The 16,113-nt window shown below is 37.3% G+C and overlaps 2 pseudogenes; one reads left to right on the top strand and one right to left on the bottom strand.

Annotated features, from left to right (window-relative positions):
• Positions 1-5: 5 nt before the first annotated feature.
• Positions 6-9,582, bottom strand: LOC143555087 (wall-associated receptor kinase-like 2; annotated as a pseudogene).
• A 2,925-nt stretch (positions 9,583-12,507) lies between these two features.
• On the top strand, positions 12,508-14,091 carry LOC143555091 (wall-associated receptor kinase-like 2 pseudogene; annotated as a pseudogene).
• The last annotated feature ends 2,022 nt before the right edge of the window (positions 14,092-16,113 follow it).

Genomic DNA, 16,113 nt, shown 5'->3' with positions numbered 1-16,113 from the left:
AACTGGAAGTGTATTGCTGTTCTAAAGAAAATTAAAATTGACTAGGTATTTCTCACATCTAACCATATATTATTACATTAAGTTTTATTACAGATTCTGCAAATATATATCTATATGACAACAATAATTATTAAACAATAAACAAAGATTGGCATCTTCTTACATCAGGTTGTGCTATCATTGAAACTCAAGAATGTTGATGAGGACTCACCATATGCTAGCATCAAGTCTTCCTCTACACACATGGCAGGCTTGGTATTAGTTTGAACCGTAGAGGGAATGTGTGTGGTTCGTATGTTTTCCAACTCTATAGCTACTTCTTTCATTGTTGGTCTATACTTACCATTCAAATTCAAGCATCGCATTGCAAGATTAGCTAATGAGAGAAGCTCATCTCTAGTACCCTCTTCAATCACCACTGCATCAAAGATAGACATCACACGCCCTTCTTCCATAGCCAACATAAAGTGTGTAGCCAAACTTCTAGTTTCACCAAATCTAGTTAGGGAAATTGCTCTTTCTCCGGTTAGCATTTCAACCAAAACAACTCCAAAACTATAAACATCACCCTTTTCTATGAATTGGCTAGATTGGAAATACTCAGGATCAAGGTAACCGAACGTACCACTAACTAAGGTGGTCAAATGTGTTTGCTCTACTAAAACAAACCTTGAAGTTCCAAAGTCGGAAATTTTGGCCCTGTATTTGTCATCCAAAAGTATGTTAGTGGTTTTAATGTCTCTATGATATATTGGAATGGAAGCCGCCGAATGCAAGTAAGTAAGTGCTCATGCGACCTCTGTAGCAATTTGTAATCTCATGTTCAAGGAAATTGGGAGCTCGACAATTTTGTTATGAAGACGATCATACAAGGTACCATTTGGAATAAATTCATTAACAAGCAAAGGGACATCTGTCTCTAAGCAGCATCCCAATAGTTTGACTACGTTCCTATGATTTGACTTGGGAAAGAATGACCACCTCATTAATGAACTGTTCTAATTGGTTTTCATCAACAACTTTTGATTTTTTTATCGCTACAATCCTTCCATCCTCCAACATCCCTTTATACACGGTACCTTGGCCTCCTCGACCTAGAATTCTGTTCTCACTGAAGTTGTCGGTGGCCTTCTTTAGGTCACGTGATGTGAAAAGAATGGCCTTGCCAACTAAAGATGGGTCAGCTTCTTGTTGTTGTTTTAAAAGTATACCACCATTTCGTCTAAAGAACCTCTTTCTTTGTCTTCTTTCTTTAGTTTTTTTGATCTATTTGTACAATGCATAACTGGTTGCCACAAGAAAAAATACACCTACACTTATGCTAATACCTAAGTCAAGCCAACACAAAATGAAAAGTTAGTAAATTTAAAAGGAGTCAGACTATCAATGCTTAAGATATACGAAACTGTTGATATTATAAAACTTAAATTATTGACTTTATAACTCATCAATTCACCGTCCGTAACAGTTTTTGTACTCCTTAAACGAGTATCAAACTCCCTTGTATTCCAAAATTATCCTATATCAAATTCTGCCCAGCATTTAAGATTCAAACTCTAAACATTTAAGTGGACAATGGAAGCATATCAATAAAATCCACATGGCTGCAAGTATGAGTCAAAAAAATCTTGGATAGTGGAAACCTTTTAGTTCTTTTGTTTTGTTTCATGTGGTTCATATAGTGTACCATGATTAGGAACGATTTGTATCACCTGAGGGCAGGATGGAACTGATACATGATCGATTTTAATTTTTTTTAACATTTTGGGTATGTTTGGCAGGAAGCTTTTAAGCTTCAAGCTTCAAGCTTTTAAGAAAAAGCTCATACTTAGTTAAAAGCTTTGTTTGGTTCAAAAAGTTTGAATCTTTTAGGTCAGGAGAAAGAACTTAAAACTTTACTTTTTTTTTTTAACTGTGAACTTCCCCCCCCCCTAAAAATCTACTCTCAAAATCCACCATCGATAAGCGATTAATGATTTTGGTTTAAATTAATCACTAGTAAGGTGAATCCCTTGAAAATTTTCAGTTTAATTATAGTCCTGTTTAATTTTACCAAAACTGCACTGCAACACATGAAATATTTTAACAAAAGAACCATTTGAGTAGATATATAACTAAAACAACGTAATTCTGATATAAGTTAACTTAAAGGACATATTTAAAGAGGTTTTGCATCTATGTAACAACACCATATTCATTTTTCTTCTTTTTTTAGCATAAATGAACAATGGTATGATCGTTTAAATTAACATACATTTTGTTACTTGTAACACACGCCATATTTTGAAAAAACAAAATGAACAAAAGAAGTATTAAGAATTGTGTTGGATCAAAATTATAAACTAGTAGACAAAACTCGCATGTTGCAGATGAAACATGACAAAAGTTTGGTCAGTATTGGGTTGCTTCTATTCATGATGGTATAGGTACGTACTCGGCTACTCGCTATAGTAGTCAGGATAAAAAAAACTCAAGAAATAAAATGTCATATGCCCAAATGAAATCGACACGCGTCTTACATCAATCGAAAACCATAAAAACAAAATAAGGGGTGAAATATAAACTCAAAAAAAGTTGTTCATACATATATGTAACTTCACGAGATATATATATATATGTGTGTGTGTATGTATGTATGTATGTATTGTTAAACGATATGCATCATCAACTTGTTGGGTGGATAGGTTGGTCTCGTGGGGTGGCTTGGAGGAGATAAAAATTTATCATTATCGTTTTAATTTAATTTAGTTTATCCATTATCTTGAGTCTATTATGTTTAGTTTGAAATAGTGTTTGGTTTTGAGTCAAACTGTAGTATTTGAGTCACTGGCGAAGTTTCATTGAGGCCCAGGGTGGGCCCGGCCCACATGTTTTTTTGCGCAACAGTGTAAATTTACTCGTTTTAGCCCGGAAATTTTTATACGCAGTGTAAGTTTAACCTTTTTCGGCAAAAAATTTGAGCCCGGCCCCACCATTCGTTTGTGAAATTTTGTATACATTTTGAGCTCGATCCCCGGTGCCTCAGTCCAAACTTCGCCACTAATTTGAGTTATGGTATGAGTCATATGTATGGGTGGAGTTATAAACCCAATAAGTCTATTTTTCATGCATGCACGTTCTGTTGGTTTTTGTTTTTTTCATTAATCAAAAGAGTCGCTCTCAAGTTTTGAGCAATATCGTTTTGTTGTGATTGGCTTTCGATCTTTGGTTTCACTTGTTCCACGTTTAACAAGTGGTATCAAAGTCAAACCCGCGAATCATGTCAAAGTTCCAAGTCGTTGGTGGTGTGAAAAGTTGAACAACTCGAACTATAATACATGGGCGACATTTATGAAGTCATATATGCAAGGGCAAGATCTGTGGGAAGTTGTCAATGGAGAAAGCACCGTGGAACCGAGGAACGATGTGAACGGGGCTGTTGAGAACGGCGAGTGAAAGCCGGTAAAGCCATGTTCTACTTGAAAACAACAATCGATGAAGATCTGTTGGAACACATCCAAGATCTCGAAACAACAAAACCAGCATGGGATGCGTTGGCTGCGTTATTCTCCAAGAAAAACGATACCACTCTCCAACTTTTGGAGAATGAGTTATTGTCAATAAGTCAACTGGAACTTACTATACCCCAATACTTTCAAAAGGTGAAGATGTTATGTCAGGAAATTGGAGAATTGGATCAACAAGCTAGGATCGGGGAGGCAAGGATGAAGAGAATCAATATTCACGGGTTAAAACCCGAGTTCCGAAGCTTTGTTGCAGCTCTACAGGGATGGCCAAACCAACCTACGCTCGGTGAGTTTGAAAATTATTTGGCAGGCCAAGAAGCTTTAATGAAGCAGACGGGAGAGGTTTATGTTGGTCCGTCAAAGGACGAAGACCAAGCCTTGTATGCCGGGGAAAGGGAAAAACGGTATTCGAACCGGGAAATTTCAAATTCGAGGAAATTATAATGAGAAAAAGAAGCCACGGCATAAGAAAGAAAGGGAGGTCAAAGGAGACAAAGCCGAAGATAATAACAAGAGTTCTGGTGAAAGTAAGTTTTCATTCAGGTGTTACCGGTGCGGAAGAAAGGGTCACATTGTTCGGAATTGTCCAGGAAAGAATCAAGAAGAAGGGAATAATGCGGAAGTCGAACAAGATGATGAGTGGGATGCCGAAGCATACATCGCTCAAGAAACCAATGCACACGCTTACACGGAAACTGTTCAACCGGCAAATAAAATTGATGACTGGATTGTTGATTCCGGATTCTCGAACCACATGACCGGCAAAAAAGGCAAGTTGTTGAATAAAAAAAAATATGGTGGAAGCAAAGTGGTTGTTTTTGCTGATAACTCAAAACATTCGATCACACATATTGGAGATGTGGCCGGCCGGTTCAAGTAAAAACGAGTTAACACTGAAAGATGTGTATCACGTGCCCGAGATGAAGAAGAATTTGTTGTCAGTCCCTTAACTTACTGATGCAGGTCATTACGTGTTGTTCGGGCCGAACGATGTTAAAGTGTTCGATCACTTTGAAACTCCAAGTAAACCGGTTTTACAAGGTAAAAGAAAAGAGACAATGTATGTTCTCTCGGCTGAATCGGCTTATGTAGAAATGACCCGAAGTAATGAAAACACCTATTTATGGCATCGACAGCTCGGTCATGTCGGGTTCGATAAACCGACATTATGATGAAGAAGCAAATAATAAGGGATCTTCCGGTTCATGATGTACACCCGGATCATGTGCGTGCTGGGTGTCAGTTTGGCAAGGCCAAACAGTTACCGTTCGAAGACTCGGAGTTCAAGTCGAGCGCTCCTCTCGACCTTATTCATACTGATGTGTTTGGAGCCGTGAAACAACCACCATTAAGTGGTAATCGCTTTATGATAACATTTATTGATGATTATTCACGTTTTGTGTGGCTATATTTTATGCAACATAAGTCCGAAGCGTTTAATAAATTTAAAGACTTCAAGCTGGAAGTCGAACGAATAACAGGAAAAGAAATAAAGGTTCTATGTCAGATAATGGTGGCGAATACACGTCACACGAGTTCATTGATTTTTTGAAAAGAAACAACATTAGGAGACAACTTACGTGTTCAAATACGCCTCAGCAGAATGGTGTATCGGAGAGAAAAACCGGCATTTAGCTGAAGTTTCGGGAAGTATGTTGCAGGAGACATCAACTTATGTAATTAATCGGCTGCCACAACAAGGACTGCAGTACACATCACCTTATGAAAGAATATTTGGAAGAAAACCGAGTGTTAAGCATCTGAAAGTATTTGGGTGTGTGTGTTACGTGTTTATTCCCAGCCACCTATGTCATAAATTAGAGAAGAAAGCTGTTTGGTGTATTTTTGTGGGATACGATTCTCAACGAAAAGGGTGGCGTTGTTTGGATCCAACAACAAATAAGTGTTATTTATCTCATAATGTGGTGTTCGACGAGATGTCGGCTTGGTGGACGCTGAGTAGAGAACCACTACCTGATAGTGAGGTTCTTATAGAAGAATTGTCACAAATAAAGTTGAGGTTCAATGATGATCGGAATGAGGAAGAAAGTGAGGCTGGTACAAGCCGTGAGACGACTAAGATAATTGATCAAACAGAAGCGGATGCAACTGTTACTAGAAGGTCGTCTCGAGAAAGAAGACCTAACTTGCGGTATGCTAATGTTGCAACGGTTTAAGAACAGGTTGTCGAACCAGACTAGTTTGATGAAGCGAGTAAAAAAGAAGAGTGGGTTGAAGCAATGCGAGTGGAGATGTCAGCCCTAGAAGCAAATCAAACATGGGAGTTGGTTCCGTTACCGGAAAGTGAAGCCGATTTCATGTAAATGGGTCTATAAAGTGAAACGTAGACCAGGCGACACAGTGGAACGATGTAAAGCTCTTCTCGTGGCCAGGGGGTTCTCACAACAATACGGTTTAGACTATGAAGAAACGTTTAGGCCGGTTGCAAAATTAACAACCGTTCGAACCGTCATAGCTTTGGCGGTAAGCAAAGGGTGGAATATGTGGCAGATGGATATTAATAATGCTTTCTTATACGGAAGCTTAGATCATACCATACACATGACACAACCAATTGGGTTTGTTAGCTCGTGCAACCCAAATTATGTTTGTAGATAGAAAGCTTTATATGGTCTAAAGCAGTCGCTGCGGGCGTGGTTCAAGAAGATGGCTGAATTTCTCGAACACAATGGGTTTTCCATCGTGACCTCAGATTCAAGTTTGTTCGTTAAGACCGTTGGAACAAAGGTGGTGGTAGTGTTGGTGTATGTTGATGATTTAATAATCACGGGAGACCTTGAAGATGTTATTGACCAACTAAAAGAAAACTTAAACACACGATTTAAATTAAAGGATCTTGGTAGATTGCAACACTTTCTTGGGCTAGAGCTAGAATACAAAGGAGCATAAGTTGTGTTACACCAAAGAAGGTATGCGATTAATTTATTACAAAAGTTTGGTTTGAACTGTTGCAAACCTGCAGTAACTCCTATTGATGCCAATGCCAAGTTGTTACCGGACTAGGGAACTGAACTAGAAGATCCTATCAAGTATAGAAAGATGGTGGGAAGTTTGATATATCTCACGTTAATGAGACCTCATATCGCGTTTGCGGTTGGTGTGCTAAGTAGATTTAGGCAAACTCCAAGAAAGCCTCACATGTATGCCATGCAAAGGGTTCTGAAGTATGTCAAAGCAACATATAGGTTGGGTATTGAGTTTAAGAGGGATCCATATACTAAGCTTAGAGGTTTTTGTAATGCCGATTACGCCGACGATCCGGGAAGTAGAAGGTCGACGTCGGGGTATGTGTTTATGATCGATTCAAGTGTCATATCATGGTGTAGTAAGAGGCAACCGACGATGTCTCTTTCAACTACCGAAGTGGAGTACCGAGCTTCTTCACTACCGGCTCAAGAGTTGATATGGCTGGTTTGTTTGTTAAAAGATCTAGGACAGAATGTCAAGTATGAAGTGGATTTGTTTTGTGATAACAAGTCGGCAATTCAGTTGGTCGAGAACCCGGTCTTTCATGCTCGAACTAAGCACGTGGAGGTACATTATCATTTTGTTCGTGAAAAGGTGTTGAAGAGAGAAATTAATCTGATGTATTTGGATACAAGTAAGCAAGTAGCAGATGTGTTCACGAAGGGGTTACCAAGTGCTAAAATGAAAGAGTTCTGTGCCAAGATGGGAATGAATACCGTTAGGCCTGTAAACGAACCGAACGTTCGGTTAACTGTTCGTGAATTGTGCGGCGGGAAGTTCGTTTATGTTCGTTTATTTAATAAACGAACGAACATGAACAAACAATTTGGGTTCGCTTAATTAAACGAATGAACATGAAAACATGTCCTGTTCGTTCATTTATGTTCATGAACGTTCGTTTATTAATGTCTGTTTTATTTATGTTTGTTTATGTATTAATAAAAAATAATTAAATATTATTTGGATGAGTCATCTACTTAAAGTTTTATATTTGTTAATTTGTTTTCATTTATGTTCGTTTATGTTTGTTTGTGTTCATATATGTTCATTTATCTTTGTTCAGTTATATTCGTTTAGATTTAAAAAAAATGAACTTAAACGAACAAAAATGTCCATTTTTTAAATAAAAAACATGAACATAAATTATTGTTCGACCAAGTGTTCGTGTTAGTTTAAAGTTAAATGAAAGAACACGAACATGCCCTTGTTTGTGTTCGTTCAATTCGTTTACACGCTTTTATTATTCACATTGATAAATACATCGGTTTCAATCTCTAAGCTCTGCCGTTTCGTTTGTGTTCGTGAACACATTAATTTCCTTAATGAACGAACACGAACATAAAATCTTGTTCGGTAAGTGTTCGTGAACACATAATTTCCTTAACGAACAAACACGAACAAGACCTTGTTCGTGTTCGATCGGTTTGTTTACAGCCCTAATTATACAGTCGATGTTGAGAGGGATTGTTAAACGATATGTATCATCGACTTGTTGGGTGGATAGGTTAGTCTCGTGGGATGGCTTGGAGGAGATAAAAATTTATCATTATCGTTTTAATTTAATTTAGTTTATCCATTATCTTGAGTCTATTATGTTTAGTGTGAAATAGTGTTTGGTTTTGAGTCAAACTGCAGTATTTGAGTTATGGTATGAGTCATATGTATGGGTGAATTTATAAACCCAATAAGTCTATTTTTCATGCATGCACGTTATGTTGGTTTTTGTTTTTTTTCATTAATCAAAAGAGTCGCTCTCAAGTTTTGAGCAATATATTTTTGTTGTGATTGGCTTTCGATCTTTGGTGTCACTTGTTCCACGTTTAACATGTATGTATGTATGGATGTATGTGTGTGTGTATGTGTGTATGTATGTACTTCTGCAAGCTACATATTCTCAATTTGTATTGAGATACATATATGTTCTGGCTGTTAGGAAACAAACATGAATTTGAAAAGCTAGCTAGCTTGCCAAGAACAAGTGTGTGATACTGTGATGTGCGAGACATAGCTAGATTGAATACCTAGAATAACACCCAATGATGATTTGCTTCCAAAAGGGTAGATAGGTCCGTAGGTGAAGTTGGTTAATTTTGTTACGCGGTCATTGTCATTAAACATTACATCATAATCACAGTAGGTATTAAGGCTTGCGCACCTTGAACATTCTTCCCTTACTAATTAAACAAAAGTCATGTTAGATCAAGTATGTTTTCTGCCACGAAATAAAAAAAATCAAACAAAATAAATTAATAGAAATACCGCCAAATACGTACGAACCTTTACATCCATATGATAAATACGGATTTCCGGTGTAGGAAAAAGGAAGGGAACAATATGCCAATGACACCGAAGTACCATTGCCGATCTTCAGCTTCGTATCACTAAGGTAAGCTCCTTGACAGCAACGTTGTATGTCACTGGACGTAAGGGTCCATATGAGGGATATGGGAACGGAAGTAACAGAAAAGTTTCCTTTAACATATGAATCTTCATCCACCACTAACCCAAACCCACAACCTTCATTTCCACCCAAACCAGTCTGATTTATGCTGTATGACTTAAGATAATGAGGTATTTTGTCTTGGCAGCGATTGGAACCGAAATAGCCGTTGTTTCTATCTAGACAAGGAGTTGAACAGCTGGTGATCACACTTCCATTAATATCCGTCATAACAGTATCACCACACCCCTCAAAAAAAAATTTATTGTTTAATCTTGAAAACCAGAAGGGGCTTAAACCAAGATCGATGCTGCTAGTCTGACTGATATTCCCAGCTGGGTTTCGGCAATAAGAGACCGTTGTTGAATTAACAATGACTGTTTGACTGTCCAAGTTCACACGCAACACTTCCAGGTTTACTTTGAGTGCAGATAGATATGGCCTCGATGACTTGCAAACAACGGCGTACCATTGGTTGATAGAGCATTTTGTGCCGATTCCAAAAGGGTATGGAATCGTCACGTTGTTCCCGCACGTGTCATTGCACCTTATCTTGGCATTTGGAGTTGCAAGTGAAGTTGCTGTTACTGAAAGGAAGATGAGTAGATGCATGTAAGCTTGAAATAGCTTCATATTTGTCAAGTAAAACAGTTATATCCTCAACCTCTCTCTCTCTCTCTCTATATATATATATATATATATATATATATAGTAATGATGGGTTTGATATTTTAATTAGTGGAAGGAACGTGCTGAGAAATTAATAAATGCCGACGAGTCTACGTAGTACACAATGTCCCTACTGAGGAGCGTATACAATTCGAAACGTGGATTGTTCTACACTAAGAATACGATGGTCAGCAATGGTTTGCTGGCAGTAGGAGAACTGACCCTTTTTGCAATGACCGTATACTATTCTTTTTGGTGTCTAGAATTAAAATTAACTTCTTCCCTATTAATGCATCTTCTTGGAAATATACAAGACATTTACGTTAAACACCCGTGTAATATGATTGCATATGTGCGTGTATGCTAGAAAGGGCGCTGTGCATGGGGAACACCAACCTTGGCGACAGACGTGTGCCGGTCCGGTTTTGTGACCTTTAGGTTGAATCGTGAGCCAAACCGTTAGTATTAGTTTTTTATTATTTAAAATCAAAACCAAGCTGATAAAATTTATAAACCGATTCAAATTGAACCGTATAAATGATTTGATTATGATTTAGGCCCTGTTTGTTTGGGTCTGAATGGATCCATTCAGAGATAAGATCTGAATCGCTCAGATATCACATTGTTTGTTTCATCAAAATGCCAGGTCTTTATGGCTGAATGGGCATCTTAATTACCCATTCAGCTCAAAATCATCGTTGAACCAGAAAATTGCCCTAATTACCCTCAGCGTCTTCTCCTCTGCTATAATCCAAGGCCACTCACATGACACCATTGAGAAGCCGATTGTCTGAGACTGATGGCTGTTTCTTCAAAACCCTCGTCTGCTTCGACTTCATTATCACATATCGCTGCCCATCAGGTCTTTTACTCTCTCATTCTGCAGTTATTTATGCATTTTGGTTGATTTTATTTCTTTATTTGGTAGAATAGTAGACGATTTTAGGGTTTTTAATTTTGTAAATGAAGTTATCATCATGAACATAGGGGAATTCGGTGGCCTTCAACTCGCCTGTAAATTTCGCTCCCTTCAATTTGGTGGTCTTTATCCCTTCAATTTTGTTGAATCCATTGTTGACCCTATTGTAATAAATTAGTTAATTGCTTTCAATTTTGTTGTTAATTGGAAACGGAGTGGAACCTGGTCCAGAACCTGCATATGCACCAGTAGGGGTTGTGATCGGTTTAGCATACGAGTTTCAGGTTAATTTGATCCCGTTAATTTGTAGGCTCGGTTATTTTGGTTTGGTTTTCTTCAGTTTTCGGTTCATAACAAAACCGAAATTAGATTTTTATTTGGTTTGGTTATTTCAGTTTGTTTTTTTTTTAAGTTTAGTTGATATCAAATCTGCACTTGAGTAACTTGAATATACAAACAATAATGAAGTGTATGTGGAATAACTAATGTAGAAAAAAGTTTGAACCACCGCTCTCCTAACATCTCTACATTATGTATGTAAACGCATATATATCTATTCAGATCTTATTTTTGTACATGTAGGCTCTCTAATGATGTAAAAACTCATGTAATTACATCTCTAGCAACCTCATTTGCAAAGCATGGTGAACTACATGCATATGCGCTACATTTGTATTGATGAGGTTTTATACTAGAATTGAAAAGTGGGGATAGGCTTTTTACAATATGCATATACAAAGGATTGAGGATGGTCACAAACACAAACAGAAGATTAATATGAATATTTGGATTAGATATGTGAAAGATTTGTGACAGGGATGTGCTATGTTGGTGCACATGATTGAAGACTTGAGGATTGCTATTTTATTTGTTGGTTCTTTAGTTTTTGTTTTGATATTCGGATATGTTTTAGATTTTGTTAGCATGAGATGTTTAGTCTTGGTTGTACTTGTGTGGATTTAGCTTGTTACTACGACTTTAGAGCATCCACAACCGCAAACCTTTACAAACTCAGCTCCACATCAGATTTCAAATTTTTCACCACAACCCTAAATTTCTCTCACATCAAACATACATAAACCTTATTAAAAATTATATATGTATATAATATGTATATGAGTATGTGAGAGAAATTGACTTATTTTGGGACCTACCCTTGAGTTTGAATTAAGTTTGCTTATGCAAACTTTAACTTACAAACTTTGCTCCACAAGGAGTGAAGTAATTACGCATATAGTTTGCATCATATCACATCAACTAAACTGTAAGGCCCCGTTATCGGTACCTCACATTTGGACGTTGGATTTATTCATTAACATAGCTCTAATAATCAGAGTTAATAAAAACATTCGCGGAATATAAAAACTTTCATAAAACATTTCATAATAACTGAATCTTGCCTTAAAACAACATATCGTCTTTCAAAATAAATAAAACAATAAACTTAAACGACTTGAGTCTCCCGATGCCAGCCTATTATTTAATGCCACGTGTCCCCTCAAGCGAGCTGCCTCATCCTACTCACCTGCGTGCATACTAAAAGTCAGCTACGCTGAGTGAGTTCTAATTAATCATACAACATACAATCGGTTCACATACTTGCACACATGCCCGAAGGGGTGTACATTATTCATACTTACTTTTCATACATAACTATTCATTCTATTTAGAGAGCATTCCGCCCTATAACCTCATAACCTCACAGATATTTTAAGGGTCTGGTCCCTAATACCACAGATATTATAAAGGGTCTGGTCCCTAACATCACAGACATTATGGTTTTTCGGGTTATATGACCTCATCTAATAAGATGGAGGATGAGAGAAGGAAGGAAGTCCCGCTGATGAAAGAGGGGTGTTTTGTTTTGAAATTAGGGTTTTTCGGGTTATATGACCTCATCTAATAAGATATAATAAAAATAAAATAAATATTAAATTTATATTTCGGATAGTTCGGATATCCGAACTATCCTAAAAATCCCAAAAATGCTATCCCAATCGAACCGCGAACCGTTTAATGCAAATTCTGAGAATCGAGAACTGTAATGTAACTCAGGTTAGCGGTTCTGAGGCACCGGTTCGATTCCGGTTCCACGGTTCTGGCGGTTCCGAACCGTTTTTGCTCACCCCTACCAAACACCATAAAATAATAATCCATTCTAGTCCCTATAGGTTAACCAAACATGACAAAAGAACGCTAATGAGTCATTTCATTTTCTCGTTCATTATATTCCTCCTCCATTTCATTACCCCCAACCAAACATACTCTTAAATCTTGAACGATGTTGAATTCCTATTGCTATAACAGTGTAAAAAATATATCTGACAACGATCTATCTGCTATACAAATGGATTAGGAAAACGAAAGAAAGGAGACAAAGAAATAGGTTCTATAAACGAAATGGTGGTTTACTTTTAAAACAACAACAAGAAGCTGACCCGTCTTTAGTTGGTAAAACCCTACTTTTCACATCACATGAGTTGGATAAGGCCACAGACAACTTCAATGAAAATATAATTCTAGGTCGCGGAGGCCAAGGTGTAGTATATAAAGGAATGTTGGGTGATGGAAGGATTGTAGCAATTAAGAAATCAAAAATTGTTGATGAGAGTCAGTTAGAACAATTCATTAATGAGGTGGTCATTCTTTCCCAAGTTAATCATAGGAACGTGGTCAAACTTTTGGGGTGTTTCTTAGAGACAGAGGTCCCATTACTTGTTTCAGAATTCATTTCAAATGGTACCTTGTATGATTGTCTCCACAATGGAACTGACAAATTCCCAATTTCTTTGAACATGAGACTACAAATAGCTACAGAGGTTGCAGGAGTACTTGCTTACTTACATTCGGCAACTTCCATTCCAATTTACCATAGGGACATCAAAACCACCAATATACTTTTGGATGACAAATATAGAGCCAAGGTTTCTGACTTTGGAACTTCAAGGTTCATCTCAATAGAGAAAACTCATTTGACTACCTTAGTCAAAGGTACATTCGGCTACCTTGATCCTGAGTATTTCCAGTCTAGCCAGTTCACTGAAAAGAGTGATGTATATAGTTTTGGAGTTGTTTTAGTTGAACTCTTAACCGGGGAAAAGTCAATTTCCCTAACAAGATTTGGTGAACATAGAAGTTTGGCTACATACTTTATGCTGGATATGGAAGAAGGGTGCGTTATGTCTATTTTTGATGCACCGGTGATTAAAGAAGGCACTAGGGATGAGCTTTTGGTTCTAGCTAACCTAGCAATGCGATGTTTAAATTTGAATGGAAGGTATAGACCAACAATGAAAGACGTAGCTATAGAGTTAGAAACTATACGAACGTCGCACATTCCCTCTACTGTTCAAACTAATACCAATTCCGTGATATGTGGGGAGGAGTTATCACTTGTAACATATAGTGATTCATCATCAACATTATTTGGTTTTAAAGATAACGTTAGTCCATAAGGCAAAATGGTTGGTTATAAGTTGATGATGCAAAAAAAGGTTGGTTTGTGTTCTCGTTTGATAAAATTGTGTTTCCATCATAGATATATATATAGATGCAAATATTCGTTGAAATTTATGTAATCGTAAATGTTATGCGAGAAATAGTAGCATACTTTATTTTTATTGTGCATATGGTAACATAAAAATGATACAGTCGGTACTAATCTAAGGTCATTTGTTGCACTAATCCATCCTTAGGGTGTGTCTGGGTTCGTGAAATTCAAAAGAATTGAAGTTTGAATTCCTACTCTTTGATAAGTTCGTGTCATATATAGGATTAGTTGGATTTGTATATCAATTCGATTTTCAATGTATATATATAAGAAGTCACATAATGGCAACTCTCATTGCTCAGATGTATACTACATTACTATGAAATAAAGACAAAAATGGAATAGCATGTTTGGCGGGGGCATGCTATAGAAATTATCTCCAATGTCATGATTAGACTTTTAATGATATATGTGTTACATACATAAAAAAAATTGATGTCTCATTTGTAGCAAATCTTTCAACATCATTCCTATAGCCGCAATATCGTGCGGGTTTTTAACTAGTACACACACACACACACACACACACTCACTAGCTTTAAAACTCGTGTGATATACGAGATGCTAAACAAATACAATTAAGCTATAAAAATTAAATGATTAAATTAAAAAAAACAACTATATTTAATCAAATTAAATAGTTAGTTCAAACTATATTTCCTAATGAAATATTCATACAACTAGGTGATGTATTCTCATGCAATTTCTTCATAATCACAAAAAAGATGCACGTAGTGGTTTTATAAGTGTAGGTCTCCAAAATGGATCTCACAACTTGTTTGGATAAATATGTGATACTTGTAAGCGGAAATCACTAATATAACTCAAATCTCAGATCTATGTGTAGTAAAACCATAGAAAAAGAAAGTAGTAGAGGTAGACAGGGAGCATTTCTTTGAGAGTTTGAATTGTTCGCTTAGATTGACCATCGTTTTGCGGGTGATAAGTGGTGCTTAGATCAATACGGGTACCCAAGGGGTTTGCAACGATAAGTATACTGACTATCACGATCAGAGAGAATGGTCAAATGCGCTCCATGGCGGCAAATGATGTTCTTGACGTAGAGTCGAGCTAATTCGCTTATGGAGGACTTTTCTCTGAAAGGTATGAAGTGAGCCGACTTGGTCAACCGATCAACAAAATGCTATCAGAGCGGCTTTCAGTAGTGGTGAGTTTGTTAATGATATCCATGGCTATGCCTTCCCATTTCTAAATGGGGATCGTAGGTTGCTCGAGCAAACCAAATGGATTTTGATGTTCGGCTTAACCTTAGAACAAGTGAGGCATTTGGATGCATATACCGCTATATATATCTTTCTTAATTCCCGGATACCAAAACATGGGACGAAGATCGGCATACATTTTATCCACACCGGGACGAATAAAGTATCGTGACTTGTGAGCTTCATCGAGGATGAACATGCAGACCATCACGATTGGAACCAATAAACGGTTCAATTAATAAAGTAAACCGTTAGGTTTGGTTTCAAGTTGGAGCTCGGCACCACACGACATCTCGTTGTATAAGTTACCTTCGGTGTCTGAGACGTGTTTTGCGTCGAAGATGCGGTATTGAAGATCAGAATGCATGGTGACACAATTGAGTAAGTATATGACTCTTACGGATAAGAGCATCGGCCACGACATTCGTTTTCCGAGGGTGGTAGCGAATTTCACAAATGTAATTGCTTAACAATTCGACACATCATCTTTGTCTCATATTGAGGTCCTTTTGGTCGACAATGTGTTGTAAACTTTTATGGTCGGTGAAGACCATACATTTCGTGCCATAAAGGTAATGTCTCTAAATTTTCAAGGAAAACACGACCACGCCAATTTCGAGATCGTGCGTCGTGTAGTTTTTCTCGTGAACCTTGAGTTGACACGAAGCGTAAGCAATGACGTTGTTTCATTTCATAAGAACACAACTGAGACCTTGGATAGAAGTGTCAAAAAGACAACAAAATCGTCGTTGCTCTCAGGAAGGGCAAGGATTGGAGCATTGAAAAGCATCTCCTTTAGGGTTTGAAACGCTTCCTCT

The sequence above is a fragment of the Bidens hawaiensis genome, unplaced genomic scaffold (genome assembly GCF_021521415.1).
Source record: "Bidens hawaiensis isolate Kalapana, Puna unplaced genomic scaffold, B.hawaiensis_p1.1 tig00017953_1, whole genome shotgun sequence".
Taxonomy (NCBI): Eukaryota; Viridiplantae; Streptophyta; class Magnoliopsida; order Asterales; family Asteraceae; genus Bidens; species Bidens hawaiensis.
The sequence above is the reverse complement of the archived record's forward strand: the minus strand, read 5'-3'. Positions and strand labels throughout refer to the sequence as shown.